The sequence below is a fragment of the Ambystoma mexicanum genome, chromosome 7p (genome assembly GCF_040938575.1).
Source record: "Ambystoma mexicanum isolate Mex_15411 chromosome 7p, UKY_AmexF1_1, whole genome shotgun sequence".
NCBI classification, from domain to species: domain Eukaryota; kingdom Metazoa; phylum Chordata; class Amphibia; order Caudata; family Ambystomatidae; genus Ambystoma; species Ambystoma mexicanum.
Genome location: NC_090939.1, coordinates 496125452 through 496145507, shown reverse-complemented (window position 1 = coordinate 496145507; position 20056 = coordinate 496125452).

Genomic DNA, 20056 nt, shown 5'->3' with positions numbered 1-20056 from the left:
GACATCTTTATTTTACTTCATTATAAAAAGGGGGCTCCCAAAGGAAGTGCAGAAGGCGCTTGACAAAATAGCAGGTATAGAAGCAAAGGGATGGCCAGAAATTCAGAGCATAATAGTACACCATTGTAAACGAATCAAGGAAAGGGAGAAGGAGGTGGCGCAGAAAAGATTGGCAGACGAGGCGAAGTTGGTGCAGACAAAGTTAGTGAAGGTTGCAGCAGCAGTAGCCGCGCTCCCACACAGCAGGGAGGGAGAAGATGAGGAGGAGGGGCTGATAGCAATACAAGGAAGGATGGCAACTAATTGGGCGGGAACAGGACAGCGGCAGTGGAACGAGCAGGAGCAGGGTGGAGGTCCGCAGTGGCAAGAGTGGACCCCTCGAGGGGGACGAGGTGGGTACAGGAGCCGAAGAGGAGGTGGACCACAGGGGTACGGGGGAATGGGAGGAAGTGGATGGCAGGGTCCCAGGGGCCCTCAGGGGAGTTGCTGGAACTGTGGGCGATGGGGACATTACTCCAGGGAGTGCAGAAGTAGACAAAACAACGGGTTCCAGGAGGTGGAACAGTATGGCCATCCCCACCCGGGAAGCCCATATGGCCTTCCAATGGGACAACAGCAACTGAGAGACCCAAGCCAGGGTAACACGAGCCAGCAACAGGGACCCCAGTATAGAACACAGAACCACCCACAACACATGCATAACAATGACAGCATGCAGTATACACCAGGCAACCCTTTCGCGACAGCAGCTAACGGGGCCCCCGCACCAGCACCTTATAACGGCATGTCAGTGGTCTCAGGTAACGTATTTAATGAAGGGGGGGCGATGAGACACCCCGCATAGGACAGCCCACAGAGAACACTTGCGTGTCCAGTTCTATCTACCACCCACAGTGCAGCAGAGGAACCATTGGTGGGGGCGCAGATAGGAGACAGGCAATTTATATTCATGGTTGATTCGGGAGCGGAGAAATCATGTGTCAGGGAGGGCCGGTTCCCGTTATCTAACAGGAAGTTAGAGACGCAGGGGTTCTCTGGGGCTGTAATTGAAGTTCCTTACACAGAAGCTTTGGATGTAACCATAGGGGGCAAGACTATAAAAGCACCCTTACTGTATTATGAACAGTCCCCGATAAATTTGCTGGGAAGGGACCTTATGAGTAAACTTAACATGACCATATCATTTACCGAAGGAGGAATAGTGTGTTCTACACCCGGGATATGCCCCTTGCGTGCAATGTTGGTAGTGCAAGCCTACACAACCACACAGGAAATACGAGGGCTGCCACAAAAGGAAGAGATGTTTATTGCAGGGCTAAAGACTTTGGCCCTTATAGTCCCAGAGCTAAAAAACATGGATTGGAGGATTCCAGCAGAATTCCTCTTCCGCCCCATAGTGTGTCCAAATGCAGCACCAGGATCAGTGGTGTCGTTGGATTTGCACGCCGTGCAGGTATCAACGAAACGGATCGCTGTGATTGGAGTAGACAGAGAAGGATGTGAGTGGCGCACCGTACTGTGTACAAACGCAAACCTTGCCCTGCGCGAGGTAACAGATGAGGATCTCTTTTCAGATACAGAAGTAGATGGTGAGATAGTAATGGAAATAGCGATGCCCTGTGACATTTTGATCCAAGCCAGAGAGATCCCCGTCCAATTGATGGCAGTGGTAGGAACACCACTGTCATTTTTTGATGACGACATGAGGCTAGTACCAAACAATTTATGGACAACAGGCCCACATGATGTAGGGCTGTTGCATGGAGTACAACCTGTGAGAATAAAACTAAAACAAGGAGCTATCTTACCAAGAGTTAAACAGTATCCATTGTCCCGTGAAGCTGAAGAAGGGATAAAAGAGACCATAAATGCACTACTAGTACAAGGAATAATAGTGCCTTCAAACTCCCCATGTAACACATGTATTTATCCAATCAAAAAAGCAAAGGGGGGATCTTGGCGGATGATACAGGACTTACGCCCCCTCAATGATGTAATACAAAAAGAGTTCCCTCTAGTCCCGAACCCTGCATCCATACTATGCAGTATCCCAAAACCAGCATCACATTTTACAGTAGTGGACTTGAAAAACGCATTCTTCTCAATACCTCTGGCTGAAGAGAGTAGATACCTTACAGCGTTCACACTGGGGGGAAAAAGATATGAACACTGCAGATTGCCACAGGGATACTGTGAAAGCCCGAGCATATTCAACCGCATATTGCATGAAGACTTGGGGAACCTATCAGTAGAGAGTACGATTATTCAGTACGTGGACGATTTATTGGTGTGTGCACAAGACAAAGAAACGTGTAGAAAAGATTCAACAACGCTCCTGACTTTACTGGCCAACAAAGGGTACAAGGTAGACAGGGAGAAGCTACAGTATTGCCTGACTGAGGTCCTATACCTGGGACAGCTCATATCAAAAGATGGAAAAAGAATAATTCCCGACCGGGTGGAGGCAATAAGGTCAGTAGGAGAGCCCACGACGGTGAAAGACATGCAAAAATTTTTGGGGATGTGCAATTATTGCCGAGCATGGATACTGGACTATGCAGCATACACCAGGCCCCTCCTACAAGCACTCAAAGAAGCACAACAGGAGAATGTAAAAATAAAATGGTCAGAAGAAATGAGCATATCGTTCAAATCACTGAAAGAGCTAATTTCAAGCGCTCCAGTACTAGCAAACCCTGATTATGGACACGAATTTTACTTATTTTCCCATTGCAAAGGAACACTTATGACAGCGGTGCTGACACAAAAGACATCCTTAGGACACAAGCCCCTAGCTTACTATAGTGGTACTTTAGATGCCGTGATGCAGGGTCATTTCGCGTGCGAACAATCGCTCGCAGCAGCCGCATTCGCGATTGAGAAAAGTGCCACAATAGTAATGGGATGCTCTGTAACATTGTTTGTGGAACACTCATTATTTGCAATACTCGAAAGATCAAAAAGCACGCTGACCACACAGCGGGCAACAGCATATGAGATCATATTGTCCAGCGCCAACATCCACATAGTGAGATGTAAAACAGTGAACCCCGCCACGTTTATCACAGAAGCATGCACATTGGAGGATATGCAAAATCACGACTGCACAACCCACACAGGAGAAGGAGGGGAGGGCACAGTGGTGTGTGAAAACGCTCTCAGCGAGGGGGAAGTGTACTTTGTGGATGGGTCCGCATCAATTGATATGGACACGGGAGAAAAACACGTTGGCATGGCGGTAGTGAGACTAGAGGAAGGTGAGTTTGAAACACTAGTACAGTACCGCCTCCCGTCACATTACTCTGCACAAGCAGCAGAACTGGTTGCGCTCATAGAAGCACTACACGCAGCAAAGGGCTGTGCAGTTACAATATACACAGACTCAGCTTACATGACGACGACAGTACATGGAGGTCTAGCAAGATGGGGCCGTAGGGGATTCAGAAGGGCAGACGGAACGCCAGTGCAGCATGCAGAATTGTTAAAAGAATTAATAGAGGCCCTACAAAACCCTACTGCTGTAGCAATAGTGAAGTGCCAGGCCCATACATCCAATACAGACGTTGTGTCTTTAGGGAACGCGGCAGCGGACGCTGCCGCCAAGGAGGCTTCCTATTTTCAGAAATACGACACAGGTGAGTTCATGATGAAGAACACAACAACCGAAGAACTGTCAGAAGGGTACAACATGATGTCCTTATCACAAATTCTAGAATTGCAGGAAGGAGCTAGTGCAGAAGAAAAACTAACGTGGACGAAACGGGGATGCAGCCAATCAGGAACAGACCTATTATGGCGGCAAAATAACTCAGGGAAAGTGGTAATGCCACTACAGTTACTAGAAGTAGCATTTCAACAGCTACACTTCCCCGCACACAACACTAAACAGCACATCGCAGCAGAAATACAGGAAGAATGGTTTGTGCCCTGTCTCCAGGAGCATGTGTCTCGATTGGCAATGGAATGTACAACATGCCAAATATACAACTCAGGAATGACCCTACGCACACTCCGGGGAACAATTCCCAAACCCATTGGCCCCTTCAGAGAACTGCATATAGACTATGCAGACATGGGGGAAAGGTGTAATGGCGCACGGTACATGATCGTGGTTGTGTGCCCGTTTTCAAGGTGGGTGGAAGCAGGACCCTGTGCGCGACCTGATGCCAAAAGCGCCGCCAAGTTCCTAGTAAGGGAAGTGTTCCCGCGCTGGGGAATTTGTGACGTGATTCGCTCAGATAACGGCTCTCACTTTGTGAATGAACTCTTCAAGGAAGTTACCACGTTATTGGGTATAAAACATAAATTGTGTTCGATTTATCATCCTCAAAGTAATGGCGTAGTGGAAAAGATGAACGGCCTGTTAAAGGGCAGGTTATCAAAACTATGCTTCTCATTAAAGAAAAATTGGATTTGCTGTCTACCCCTGGCACTATTTGAGTTGAGAAATCAACCAAGTAAAGACCACCATTTGTCCCCACACGAGATCGTGACTGGGAGACGAATGAACACAGCACACTCTCCACTGCGTGAACACTCAGATGCTCACAGGAGCGCCGCAATATTGGGAGATGAGTTCACAGACTACCTAAGAAAATTAACAAGGGCAGCGCGCGCAATATCAAAGCAACTCTCCCCACCCTTCACTAGAGAAGAGGGAAATGGAACAGGATCTGTCACGGAGCCAGAGCAACAGCTACAGCTAATGCCAGGCGACTCAATTTATGTCAGAAGCTTCGTGCGTCGGTGGAATGCACCACGATTCCATGGCCCATACGAAGTAATATTTTGCACGCCCACGGCAGTAAAGGTGAAGGGCTTGAGGTACTGGGTGCACTTGACCGACGTACGAAAAGCATACGGCAATGTACAAGGGGAAATGGATGAGGAGGCACAGACAACAGCAAACGATGCAAATGAGTAAAATGTCTAAATACCGACTTGTGTGTGTGTGTGTGTCAGCACTGGACTTCAATGGAATAATGACTGACAAGGATATTACCAAAAAAAAAAAAAAAAAAAAAAAAATAAATTTTTGTGTGTGTGTGTTTTCCTTTTTTTATCTTGTTGTTGAGTGGTATGTATTAATGAAATAATAATATTATAAACCCTTGTCTGTGAATACCCCTCCCCCACATCCCCACCCGCTTCCATTCCCCGTCAAATGTATTGGCACAGATGGTGCCAGCAAAACGTTTACATGCATGCACTTAATGCACTTTTATATCTCAAAACAGGAGCTTCCATGGCATCTAACGGGCAGCCTGCAACGGATAGAATTAGTAGAATGAGAGAATTAGTATATGAGAGATGTAGATATTCGTATGAGTGTGGATTATCAGTATGCATCACATTGTTTTTTATGATAATGTTTGGCTTGGTTACATATTGGTTTATAGCGTTCATCTCTATCGAGATGTACGAGGGGGGAGGGAGTAATAACACTACTGGACCAATTAACAGTACCACCGGGCCCGATACAACTGCAGGTGTCAATACCAGGGAAGGTGATTTTTTGATATGGGACGGAACTAAACTTGTGTGGGGGTATCATACCACACCATCCAGTGTTGTGACCTCACAAAGAGAAAAGCCACAAGGTGGAATACAGAGCAACACAGTGTCTCCACCAGGGGTATCCACTTACAATGCCCACAGTCTCAATGACCGAAACCCGTCTGCCATATCATGGTTATATTACACCCCCACCAACCAGCTTACCCCCACCCCAGAAAACAATATGCCAGATAACGTCAGGAAAGAAGACGAAAAGCTACTAGAAATGCACGAAATATTATATGATGAATGGGTCAAGGGGGGCAGGAATGAGAAAGGGGGGTCTAGTTTGTCCACTGCCCAGGGGGGTGTGAAGTACATGAGCAACAAGAACAACAGACGAAAGAGAGAAGCAGGGAGGAGAAAGTACGATGAGTACTATGGGCTAGGTCTAGATGAGATGGAAGACCCACGACACCCCCATCAAACAAATAAGTGGTATGCAGACATGAGTGCCACAGCTAAACAGACAACAAACGAGAGCTGTTATGTCTGTTCCCTCATCCCCCATGCATCAGGTACACCCAAAGTGTTGTTACCCAAAGAGTTGCCTATTGTGGATGCCCAATGTCTCCTTCATCTCACGCTGTGCAGGATTAAGAACACCTTCCAGGCACACGAAGTGACTTTTCAAATGCTGCAGAACGAGAAAACGTGTTACCCAAAAACGTCAGGAGTAGTATGTTTGAAAGAACCATTTTTTGTGATAGGTGGGACACTTTTTTCTGACAATAAGCGGAAGGATGAAGAAGTACTGTGCAAAGCGGAAGCACTAAGAGGTGTGGCGCCGGATAAATTACAGTGGATAGTGGACACATGTACACCAGTATGGAGAGAACACATTTCAAAGCTAACTTGGGTAACTGCCATTGAAAAGCCGTTCAAACTACAGAGCGAAATGGACTATAAACTGTGCTTTAGAGGAAAAGGGAGAACCCCCATGGGAACAAACAAGAACTGCAACAAGACCCTCGCCATCCCAGACCTAAGGAAAGGGACAGCGGCCCTGATGGACACGTACTGGGTGTGCGGCAAACAGGCATACCTACACCTCCCCCAGTCATGGAGTGGCAGCTGCTCAATGGCCACTCTGCACTCAGCCCTGATGGTGATACCAGAAAGCCACGTCGATGGGACACGGGAACGCATGCAGAGTGTGGCTCAACCAACTGCAGAGACACAAATATATGTCCTGTCTTCTGGAAACAAGGAAGAAGTGCTGACCCGCAACAGGCGAGCATCAAATTACATATCAAAGGCATCATCAGAACTATTGGCTCAGATCCCAGACAAATATCGATTATTCAGCTCAGCAGAAACATTTTTTGCCTCACTCGTCTCAAGTGTCCAAGCACGGGCAAACGCAAAATGGCTCCAGATAACACGCTGGGAATTGATTCAGCTGGCGAACGACACTGAAGAAGGATTCAATATCATCAGAGTTGAACTAAGAGCCTTACGACTAATGACCATGCAAAACAGGTATGTTCTAGACCTGTTGACAGCGATGGACGATGGTGTTTGCCGAAAAATAGGAAGTGCCTCCTGCACTTTCGTACCTTCTGAAGATGCAGAGAATGGCTCCCTGTCCCATGTGATCGAAGCAGTCCACAACCTAGGAGAAAAAATGAAAATGGAAGGTGGAGCAGAAGCGAGTACCTGGTTCGACAACATCTTCTCCTGGGTTCCCTCATGGCTTGGAACAACTGTGAAGTTTTTAATACCAGCTGTTGTGTTCCTCCTTCTACTTTTTTGCCTGTGCCAGGTGGGTCTTCGAGTCTGTGCTAACGCAGTACCAAATGGTGCAATGATGATGGTGACAATGGGCAACTCACATGGTACAATGAAAACAATGCAAGAAGCACAAGTACAAACAGGGATAGATAATTCGCCCAGGTACCAACTGGTGCCCATATACCACAATAAAGATATTGTAGATAAGTTGTGGCACACCACCATCAAAGAGCCCCGTATACTAGAATGGTATGAGGAAGTTTGGGTAGATTTAGAAGCAGATGGTGGGTGCATATATCTAACGTGTACTCCAGATGAATATGCCCGGAGAGGTGAGAGCTTAAGAGCAGTGTGCAGAGCATGGATGCCCATCAAAGGAACTCCGGCATGGGATGAGGCGGTGATGGACGAGGCAGAATGTAGGAGGATAGAAGATTTAAAGAATTTGTTACTTTAGTAACGAAAGGGGGGAAATGTAGGGGAGGACTGGTCCAAAACGACCCCCCTCGCCTGCACTTTCTCCCCAGGTAAGGACTATGGCTCTCTTGGGCGTCCCCTCATGCCACCCGGGCCCAGGTGGTGGAGGGCTCACCTACTGGAGACATTGCCCGCACGTATTAATTGCCCACACGTATTAAAATTTAGCTAGGCCTAGAAACCATTTTTGTCTGGTAAAGATGGTGTGAGCTCAGCGCACTGTAGCGCGGCCCCCACCCTTGGAGGGTTTCAGTCATCCTTGTTGCCGCAGCACCCTGGTAGATCCGCTGCGAGCACGTTCCCACGAACAAGACGGACATGAGCTAGCGTAATAGCCTAACATTGTAACAGTTCACCTCCCGCAGTGTATCGTATCATCGCTCCCAGCATGACCCGGCCCGCAGGCCTAGGCAAAATGAAATGAACAGTAAAATGGTCGTTACAGGCCCGACAATCTTTGTATATTAATGCTGAGACTACTTGCAAAGGATGCTTTTCTCTCATAAAACCCCTTATATTACAAAAAGCCTGTAGGATGTATGATTACAAGAGATCATGCCCCCATGATATGAACGATGGTGAGCATATACCATTGCAGTTGGGTACTAATAATAACGGCACACACCACGAATACATGTATGACTGCAAAACGCACACCCCATGGGGCCCGTGCCATAACTGAACTAATGCTGCTAGAGGACACAAGAAAACGAATGTAAACCATCCAAAGGGCCCATGTGAAGAATGCATGAGAAGGTGCATGTCTAGGCCCCACATGCGCCACCACCATCACGCACAAGTGGCGGGTCACTTTCTATGTCCTCCACCAACCCTAACTCTACCTCACTTACTGCAAATATATATGCATATAACTAAATACTGTACGTGTTAAAACATAAATGTATAAACAAGGTACTCAGACTGGTTATAATCAAGACACATCCAGCAAAGTTTAAATGCATGTTCTGTAGTGTTTCGAACAAGTATTATAGAATGTTCAAATGTTTGTGATGTCTTTACCTAAACCGGCAACACACGAGGGAGATACCTTTGTGAAATATGTGCAAGGTCATTCCCCCTCCCACCCAGCGAGGGCTGCCAAGGCATGAGAGCAGAGACCGCGCCGCGCTGCGTTACCTCCCCCAACTAGGCTGGAGCCGCTTGAAAGACTTGTAACCCCCTCTGTAGCACCCAAGGCCACCACCCGCCACCTGCATTATTTACAGCACAGCAGTAAACCTCTGCCTGAACGCACGCGCCCCCTCGTAAACCTCACAACCCACCGGACCACCTCAGACTTATGGCCCTGTGCAATAAAGACACCCAACACTTTGACAACATACAGCGGAACATCCATAACAACTTCTAACAAGGCAGGAAGACATGTACCGCCCGTGCCAGGCCCTGAAGCTTAGCCCCTCGACCTATGGCCCCGGTCAACAGGACACTGGTAACCATGCCCTGACATATTACCTCCAGTCCCCTCACAAGGTGCATTCCTCCTGTGTTGCATTAACCTGTTGTATAACCTATTGTAAGATTTACTGAAGAAGATAATGCTAAAAATGCTCGAATGACTGCGGTGTGCATGACATAGGGCTAATAAGTCAGGAAGAGACATTCATCTCTGCCACTGGCCGCGATGGCCCCACAACACCGCCTGGATGAACTCTGCCACCCTGCCAGGCCCAGCCCAACCCACGAGGCTGCCCAGTGACGTCTTCCAGCCAAAGCCAACCACATCACAGCAGCACCTATAGTTAGTCATCGCCACCCAATCCCCATGAACTTGTGCCCCCTATAGTGTGTAGGTTCTTATGACGTTTTTTGTAAATAAATACGCCTGTCTTTGCTATTGTCAGACAGAGCGCTCTCGGAATTTGCAGAGTCCTTTGCATGCCCTATTCTGATTGATAAACTCCCATTTACGCTCACCCGCACTCTGTCTTGGCCTTATTCCCATCTTGGGAGAGTCCTTTATTGTCTCTCATTGCGGGGAGGATCGTGCTGTGTGGGGACGCTTGCCTTCAGAGTACACGCCAACATTAAGAACTTTGTCACTACTTTTGCCTTGTGCCAAAAGACAGCTGTCCATATAATACCACTAGCACCATTATAACCTCTAACTATCATCAAGGTACCCTTTTCGAGAATTGGGATGGACATTATAGGGCCATTAGAGCCTTTCAAACTGGGAAATAAGTACACCCTGATAATCCTAGATTACCCTACCCGTTATCCGGAAGTGTTTCCTTTTGCACTTAGTCGAGTCCATGTGGGTGATGAAGTTATGGATTCTAGGCGATTGTAGAATGTGTTGCACTACAGGGAATGCAGGTGTTTGCAGAATACTGCCTTTACGGTTAAGTGGGCCTTGAATGTAGCCACTTAATGGAAGCATGCAAAATACATCCACCATAATTTATCAACCCGGATGTTTTAGAATTTTGCTGAGTGTACCAATTCTAGGCTTTCATTTGATTATACCCAATGCATTTTTCCTCTCGCACTCTGCGCCTTTGGAATTAGCCAAAAGCATGGCCTCACTCCCGCATGCATCTGTTTTCACATACAACTCGAATGATACTTTGCACAACACATCTGCCATAAGAATGTAGCTAGCTTTCACAACAAAAATGTGAACTTCAGCTACTGTGATGTTTCTAGCGATGACATCACTCCTTTCCCTTGGGAAAGTGTCTCCCAATGGGGCCAGGGAAATGCAGAAGCCACCTGACTTTGACTCGGGGGTGGCTATTTGAGGGAGGACTGCATGGGGGGAGACAATCCTCAGGGGAACGGAGCAGATTAATTGGATAAGACAGGGGCCCCCAACCTTTTGTGCGCAATGAGCAAAATGTGCACATCAAATGAAATTGTGAGCACCAGCCATTCTTTGACAGAACACATCGGCACTCAGTTGGTGGAAAAAATATTTTAACACACATTAGAAATGTAATAAACTTGAGGCTGCTAATAGAACATTTTAATATGCAGTACTTAACACTTACCTAGATCATGGGCAATTCTGGTAAAGGAAATGTGCAAGGCCTTTAACTTAATTTGACATTAAGTGGTTGCTAACAGGAAATGCTAAAAAAAATGGAGAGGTCATTAGTACATTTTTAGACAGATAGGACCAGTCAAGATGTCTAAAAGTATAGTACAATTAAATATTACCACAGGCTTCAGATTCTCAAGCAAATATTTTCCAGAAATGTTCTGCAAATGTTTGGACTGGGAAATTGGTCACAAATGGAGCACTGACTTTCATTTGTACTTTGGGGTTTTGTCCAGGTATTTTCGTGGAATCTTAGTGGCAAATGATGCATTCCTACGCATAAAAGTCCTGGTTCCTCAGTCATTGGTTACTCTATTGTGGCATGTTTTTCCTTCAGGAATGTTATGACATTTTGCATTTCTAATTGAACAGAGAGTGATCACTATCCTCTTTAGTACATTTTCCAATGTCCAGTGGTAGGCACCACGAGGGAGATGTCCGAAAGCCAGAAGAGCTGGTTGGATATGCCTAAACTCAACAAGGAGGAAATGGAAAGAATTACTAATTCACAAGCAATTAAAAGATATTGGGCCTCATCACGAGTTGGGCGGTAACGCCGGCGCTATTAGCGCCAGCGTTAATAGCCCTACTGCCAAACCCCCGGCGCTAATAGCGCTGGATCACGGGTTTGGCGGAACACATATTGCCCATTCCCCACTGAGCCCATTTGGGAATTCCCCATTCCCCATTGGGCTCAATGGGGAATTTTTGCGCTCTTACCATGGTGGTATGAGCGCAAAATTTCAGCGGATTTCCCCCCAACTTAGAGCTGCGGGGAAATCTGCCAAACCCATGATTTGGCGGACCCTTAAATGTGGCGGTAATAGCGCTACCGCTGCATTTAAGGGTTACCGCCAAACTCGTGATGAGGCCCATTCTCTTAAAACTGTTGAACTGTTCAGAGGCCACAAAGGAAAGTGTCAGTTCGCATGAGTCTTTGCTTGAAACTATCTTGGACAGAGCTATTGGCAAGCGGAATCCCCCAGTTCAGGAGGTCTGGGTTATAGAAATGGATGCCCCATGGTTCGAAGCAGAATGTAGAATCTCGAAAACACATTTGAACTATGATTCAATAAGTGGTGTGTACACAGCTGGACAGATTTATAACTTTAAAAGGGCATAAACAAGTTGCTAAAAAACAAAAAGAAATGTTTTGAGAAACAACAGGAGCTTTTAGAGAGGGCCTTGTTTTCAAATGACAACAAATTGTTTTATGTTTAATGCAATTGTCGAGACAGGCATTTTGCCATCTCGTTGGACAAGTAGTCCTTGGTCCATCAGCCCCCCACGGTCATAGGCCGATTTCCTTACTGGATATTGCCAGTAAGATATTCTCCAACTGTTTGTTGCTCAGACTGGAGGAGTGGGCACAAAGTAACAATATCTTGAAGCCCCTCCCAAGTCGGCTTCAGGAGAGGGCTTAGTACAGTGGACCACTGCTTCATTCTGAGTGGTAAGATTAAGGGAGGGAGATTATTTGTGGCTTTTTTAGATTTGGAAAAAGCATTTGATTTGATTGATAGAAGCATCTTGTGGCGCCATTTACATTTTATTGGGGTTCCTAATTGTTTATTAGATATTATCCAACTGTGATATGCAGACATCTCTTCGTCTGCCTGATATACAAGATCAGGGAACTATAAATCGTTTTCCCCACCAATAAAGGTGAAAAGCAGGGATGTCAGTAGGCCCCAAATTAACACGTTCAGACTTTGAGACTAATACTACTCTCAGGAAAGTTAATCCACTCTCTCTGAATGGCATTTTTTATAGCATGTTTCTTTATGCCAATGACACAGCTATTTTGGATTTAACCCCGGCAACTCTCCAACAGGGCCGGCTATACACAAATGACTATTTTGGGAACTATAGTTTGAAATCAGATATGATAAAAACAAAAATGATGGTGTTTGGGAAAATGGTGAAGCCTTGTAGATGGTTTTTAAATGAATGTAAGGATGAGGAGGTAGTCACATTTATATTTAAGCCTACTCTTCTCAGAGAGTGGTCCTTGGGTCAATCATTTTAAGAAGACAGCTGAAAGGGCATCATTAAGAATTAAAGAGCTTTTTAAGATTTTATTACAAGTTCGGGGCATCCAGATTGGGCAAATGCCTGGATATATATAAGGCAAAGGTCTGTTCAATGATTTTTTATGGCAGCGAAATCTGGGGTGGTTCGAACTGTCATGTCCTGGAGGGGTCGCAAAATAAATTCCTGTGCCAAATAGCAGGTCTCCCTCCAGGTTACCTGGTAGCGTTTTATAAGTTGAATTGGTGGTGTTCAGTTTGAAGATGTCGGCCCAGTTTTTTCTAATCATAAAGTGAATTGCAGTGTAAGTGAAAAGGACAGTCCCATCATGTAAAGAAAAATACTTGTGGTACGGTAGGGGTTGTAAGGCATTGCCAATTTGGCACATTAAGTCAACTCAAAATAGCTCTTCAAGCAAGAGCTGCAGAGAGAGGCAAATGTCCAAAATATACATAAGCTGCCCTCTTTAGCTTTATATGCAGACTTTTGTATCAATATAAGACAGCAAGGAGCAATCAGTGAAATGAGGGACTCAGAACGCAGCAGGCTGATGCTAAATGATACAATTAAATGTACCCACCCCTCACTAAATGAAGGAGTGCAGGAGGAAGCACAAAGTGTGCCTGCAAAATGGCAGTCGATGAAGGTTTGGTTCCTTTTCTGTTAATTTGTCGTTGTTTCTCTGTTTTGCATGAGCGTGGACATGCATGGGAGCTAGGTTTTATACAATTAATTGTAATGATTAGGTTTTTTATATAGCTTGTTTGAATATGTTTAAGCTGCTTTTTTATTTTTTGCTTGTTCGAGGTGAATTTTATTAAATATAATAAATGTTTTAAAATGTTGCTGACTTAATGGAGAACAACTATTAAATAAATATTGATTCATTAATGCTGGTCATTACATGATAGGCTTTACTGATCACTTCAGTGTGGCTTTGGACGTTACCTCCTAAGAATTCCTCTGGCATGTCATGGCAAATCATGCATTTTAAAGCAGCTTTTGTCTTTTACCAGGGGAAAAAGTGGATAGGAATAAAAATAATATTTTTCTGAAGGATTTGGAGGCGCCTTTCTCTACCCAAAAGGAATTCCCACAAAACGTAGTGGCAAACATTTGTCAAAATGTTGAGCATTTGACGACCTCTTCATGGAGGGGTGTGGTGATGTTAACTAGGTATTTGCATTCATTAATTGCCTTATTAATTTAAACTTATTAGCAGTAACTTAATTGTATTTAAATATAGGGCAAATGTGTCTTATCTGCCCATTATCCATGTGCCAGATGAGCAGAGTTTCAAATGATGAAAATGTTTCCAGTAGGACACTATGTAATAATAAATGTAGATGACACTAAAGTCATATTTCTGATATATAAAATGCATGGTGGCATCAAACACAGACCTCGCTTGTACAAAAGGCAATGCATGCACATTATTTAATTTAAAAAGCTGGGCATGCATGCCACTTATTTGTCCAAACTGCTCCTACTAGCTGTACAAAGGAACATAATATGACAATGTTCTCCAGGACACAAACATGGGAACATGGTTCAATTATTTTGCGAATTAATACATTTGTCAGCTGATAAAAGTATCTTAAGATGACAGTTTATTATTAACAATGACACTGCTATAATAAGTAAGGACATTTACTGAAAAATAATTTGCATGGTGGCAATAAACATAAATCTTGCATCTACAAAAATAAGCCAACTGAAACCACAGCAGGCTCAGTGCGAACATTCTTGCACAATCCAGGACTCTGTCCTGGCTATACTGCTGCTGAAGTCTCATCCCTTCAGCACCTCCTTCTAGGCCTCCACTTCATGGCCCAGAGGAACTGACGAGCAACAATTTAGGTGCTGCGAGCAACATGTTGCTCCTGAGCTACTCGTTGATGATCACTGGGATACAATATGACGTTCTCTTTTTTCCTTAAGGTATAACAACACTCCTTTGTGTTCCCAATTATGCATGGCATACTGTAATGTGGAAATAGAACATCCAGATAATAGTGAAAACACAGGTTATACATATCCCCATCTGAATGACAATACTGAGACGAGGAAGATGGACGGAGTAATAAGGATCACTAGCAGCGCTAAGCCAAAGCCACGTTCTAGTCATTGGAGGATGTTAACAAGTACCGGGACATTAAGATATGGCACACCTGAACAGAGAAGGAAAGTCACTTCTCCTAACGCTGGCTGGGATACGGGAGGAGAGAAAGCAGCAGACATGAACGAGGAGGCTGTTGAGAGCCACGTTCAGGAAAGCATGCAGAGAAGGGTTTGCCACACCGTTGTCACGAACAGCAGTAGCTGCCGAACAAAGGAGAAGGCAAAGTGAGAACTGAGGAGCTGACGAGATGCGCTCCCAGTCAGCAAGCAAGCAGTGAAGGAAATAGTGAGAATCAAGGGACGCCAAAGCCTCCAACGAAGACCGATAAGCCCAGAGAAAGAGACTGGGACACTGAGGTGTTTCAGGGCGAATGCTGAGTACTGTTAATGGGGCGAGTGAGCCCAGATAACGGAGCTGGGACATTTGATACAGAGATTGATACTGTTGCAAAAGGGTCGGTGACACGATATATGAAGAATATAATTTCCTGGATACAAAAGAGAGTAAATCAGGCAAGCAGCGAGTTTGGGACTTGCACCCTTGCAAGGAGACAAAAGCCCTGGCAGGAGCAGAAACCAGGCATACCACGAGTCTAGGTCCTGCACACAAGTAGCAAGATCATACAACCCTGGCAGGGCAGAAAAGCAGGGACAGGGGAAAAGGGGAAAGTTCCCCGAAAGGGAAACCATGGAAAATGCTGAGAAGGCTTTGGGACAGAAATGCCCTCATTGAGTTGTGGAATAGTAAAGTTCTGAAAGGGAAAAGTCAAACCCCTTTGCAAAAGAACATTTGAGGTCCAGACAGTAAGAAACTGAATATCAAAAAGAACTGTGTGATTGAAGGAAACTCAAGGGAAGAGTCATCCCCCTTGAGATTGTTGAGTATATTCAAATATTGTGTGATCAGAGAAACTCAAGGGAAGGGTCGTCCCCCACAGGAGATTGTGGAACTTTATTAGTTTTCTTTTCAGAGGGACCGTGAAAAACCATAAGAAATATAGGGGAATGGAAGACCCCCTTTCCTGGTGGAACTTTATTGGTTTTCTTTTCAAACATATTATAGGGATAGTGAAAAGCCAGAAGAAACCTACGGGAAGGGAATGTTCCTTTTTCTGGTGAAACTTTATTGGTTTTCTTTTTTTCACTTTTGAACTTTTTGTTTGGAACTTTGGAAGGAAGCTGCAGGTGTACAGCTTACAGATATCCCCATCATCACATTATATTGAATTTAGTGTATGAGGGTCAGCTTAGGATTTTGGACACAGGACAGGGGACTCTTTTTGATTTACACATCCTGACACAGACGTTCCTTTGTTTTGTTGAGACAGGGAAACCTCTCTTAGAGTTAGGGATGGTAAGGATTTCCCTAACCTCTTCTTTTGCTTTGATAATAAAAGTCTTCGACCATCACAAAAACTGTTACTGTGTTCGAGTCCTACTCTTGATCCCTTACACTATACACATAACTGTTTATCCTCTTACACACCCTCTCCAGCTTATTTCTCTAGTGTACATCTCTCCACCCATCCACATGCCAATTAGACATGGATGGCTAGTGTCAGTAGCGCTCTTGCCCTCGTAGTGTAGCCGAGGAGTTCTTCTCGCCAATCTACCGAACTAGTCAGTACAATCAACAAACAGAACAGTTGATTGGCGGAAAGATGGAATGTCAACGAAGAATCCAGAACCCGATGGAACAGGATACTGGAACGGGATGTCTTCTCAAGGTGTACAGGCAAGACCCCCAGACAACTGCACTACGAGCAAATATCACATAGATGCGATGTATGCAAAATAAACGCAGAAATCAGAATAGAATCCACCACTAACCTGTGTAGTTCTTCAGAATCTCCGATTCTCCGAATATTCCCAAGGAAGGAATAAGAAGGAAGGTAGAGGCCAACCCAAGATCCAGAAATGAAGGCAAAGCAAGAAGCAGGAGAAATCCACGCTGACTGTCCAAAGAGCGAAACCTAACCCGACGGCACGAGGACGCCTAAAAGGTACAACAAGGCAGTCTCTAGTCCGTGTACCAAAGGTGACGAGTTCCAATGTAGGTGGACAATCCTAGCAGGGTAGGACCGAGGACGATCCGAGGTCGAAGAGCAGGGCTGGCAGCAAAAGTACAAAGGAGTAGCCAAAGCAGGTCCGTGGGCGATCCGAGGTCGAAGAGCAGGGCTGGCAGCAAAAGTACAAAGGAGTAGCCAAAGCAGGTCCGTGGGCGATCCGAGGTCGAAGAGCAGGGCTGGCAGCAAAAGTACAAAGGAATAACCAAAGCAGGTCCGTGGGCGTTCCGAGGTCGAAGAGCAGGAAGACAAGGCAAGGGGGGAACAAGAAGCTGGAATACAAGAGAAAGCAAGCCGCTAGAATACAAGATTCAGAAGCGCCGGCAAAACGAACAGGCGTGGCTTATATAACAGTCACATGATCACTATACGTAAACTTAACGTGTAGAGGGAAAAGTGACAGACGTGAGAGGACGCCATCGTCTCCATGCCAACTTCCAAGATCCCGGCAGACGAGATCTTAAAGGGACCGTAACCACCGTTCGTTGACGAATACGAGAGCCACAATTATTAGTTCTCGTGGAAGCCGGATAACTACGGCGTCCCAACACAGATGATCTCTGCCGATACTTGACAGCTAGCAGGGACTCGGCCAGGCGCTCATAACCTTTAATGGCCATTATGCATAAATGCATAATAGCACCTCCTAACTTTCCCATACTTCGGACTTCGCTCCCTCCGAGAGCATTGAACCTGCAGCGTGTTGGGACTATACCCATGGTGACAGGCGCTATACAAATGACTAAATTAAATGAAAGAATAACACATAGCAACAAATTCTTCATCATTTGATTCCTTTCTTATCATGGGTGGGCTTTCAAAAAGAAATTCTAACAGATCAGGTCAGTACGTTTATGTCCAAGTTGATGGCAGAATTTAAACAAATCCTACAGATTAAGACCATACGCACTTGCGTATGCCATTCACAGACAGATAGTTTGGTGGAACATTTTTACTAAACATTGAAACATTTTCTAAAGAAGTTGGTGGAATCGGATGAACGTAAATGGGATACCATAACACTTTGGGCTCTTTTTGACATTCGGAAATCCCCACAGGCTTTGTTAGGTTTCTCCTATTTTGAACTCCTTTATGGACGTGATCTTTGAGGTGTCTCGGACATGCTCTGGTAGACTTGGGAAGAAAAAGAAGAGGCTGTTCTCCCCATGTCACAAACAGCACAACACCTAAAAGAACATATGGCTATTTTACGAGAATTGGTACAGAAACATCTGGAACATGTTCAGGAAAACCAAAAGGCTCATTATGATCAGAAGTAGTATGCATATCCTTCACTATTGGTCAAACAGTGCTTGCACTTTTGCCCACCTCAGAGCACAAAATGCGTTCACGATGGTATGGGCCATATGAAATATTAAAAATAACTGGTCCATGCTATTATAAGGAGGCTCAACCTGACCGAAAGTCCAAAACCAAAATCTACCAGGTGAACCTCTTGAAGGGGTGGAAGGAGGACCCAGTGGAAACATCTTCTGTTCTGATAGCTGCCTTTTTATCAGAGGAAACATCTGAAATTGACCCAGTTCCCAAATACTTGCCCTGTCACCAACAACAAGACATCCAGAACTTAATAGACCAATTCCTGGATGTCTCCAGCAGTGAGCCTGGAAGGGTTCAAGGGTTCCTACTCTATATCTGTACACCTCCCAGAAAGGTAATTAACCCAAAGTCCTACAGGATCCCAGAGGTGAGAAAAGAGGTGATCCTCCAGTAGGTGGAGATGAGGCAGACATAAAAGAACCATCAGAGAGTCCATGGTCCTCGCCAATAGTCCTTGTTTCCAAGCCAGATCATTGAGGAGATTTTTTATAGACTTCAGAAAACTGAATGCCATATCCCAGTTTGACAATTATCCAATGCCATGGATTGATGATCTGATTGACAGACTGGGACCGGGTGTCTTTATCTCCATGATTGATCTGACAAAGGGATATTGGCAGGTGCCAGTGAATCCCGCTGATAAGGAGAAAACAGCTTTTTCCACTCCCCGGGTGTTATTCCAATTTAAAGTCCTTCCCTTTGGGCTTCATTGGGCACCAGCAACATTTCAAAGACTGATGGACAAGGTATTGCAACCATTTTTGCACTTCTGTGGCGCATACCTTGATAATATATTGATCCACAATAAAACCTGGGAGGAACACGTATTGCATTTATATGAAATCACATGAGCCCTTACACAAGCCGGTTTGTACCGCCAACCCCCAAAAAATGACATTTGTCACAGTCAGCTGTTAAGTACTTAGGGTTCTTTGTTGAGAATGGCCTGGTACAGCCCCAACTTGAAATGGACAAGGCGGTTCAGAAGACGCCTCCCCCAAAAACGAAGATAGATCTTCAGGAATTTTGAGGGCTCACATGATATTATAGACAATGTATCCCTAACTATTAGGCTATAACATCCTGCTTAACTGATAAGTTGAAAAATGCAGAGCCCCAAAGATTGCGTTGGCAGGAACGAGATTGGACCATCTTTGACAATTTAAAACACATTCTCTCTAGTGAGCCAGTGTTGAAAGTCCTTAATTTTAACAAAGAATTTACACTAAAGAGCGATGCATACAAGGTCAGTTTAGAGGCTGTGCTTTCACAGGAATATCATGGCGTGGAACTTCCGGTTTTGTATATAAGCAGAAAGCATTCCCCCCCACCCCATGAGAACTACTATGGCACCATTGAACTGAAGGCCCTTGCCATCAAATGGGTTGTGGGATAGTTACGATATTATCTAACTGGTCGTAAATTGAAATTAGTGATGGACCATTCTCCTCTAACATGGCTTAGCTTAATAAACTATACAAACCCCCGGATAATGCGTTGGTTCCCAGACTTTCAACCTTTTTATTTCAGCGTTGAGCAGAGAAAAGGCAAGGAACAAAGGAATGTTGACTTTCTATCTCGATTTTCCTTGGAGGGAGATGGGGAAGCCAAAACCCTTAGGCAAGGGTATGTGACAATTCAGCAGGTCTCTTCACTTCTCCTCAGAGAG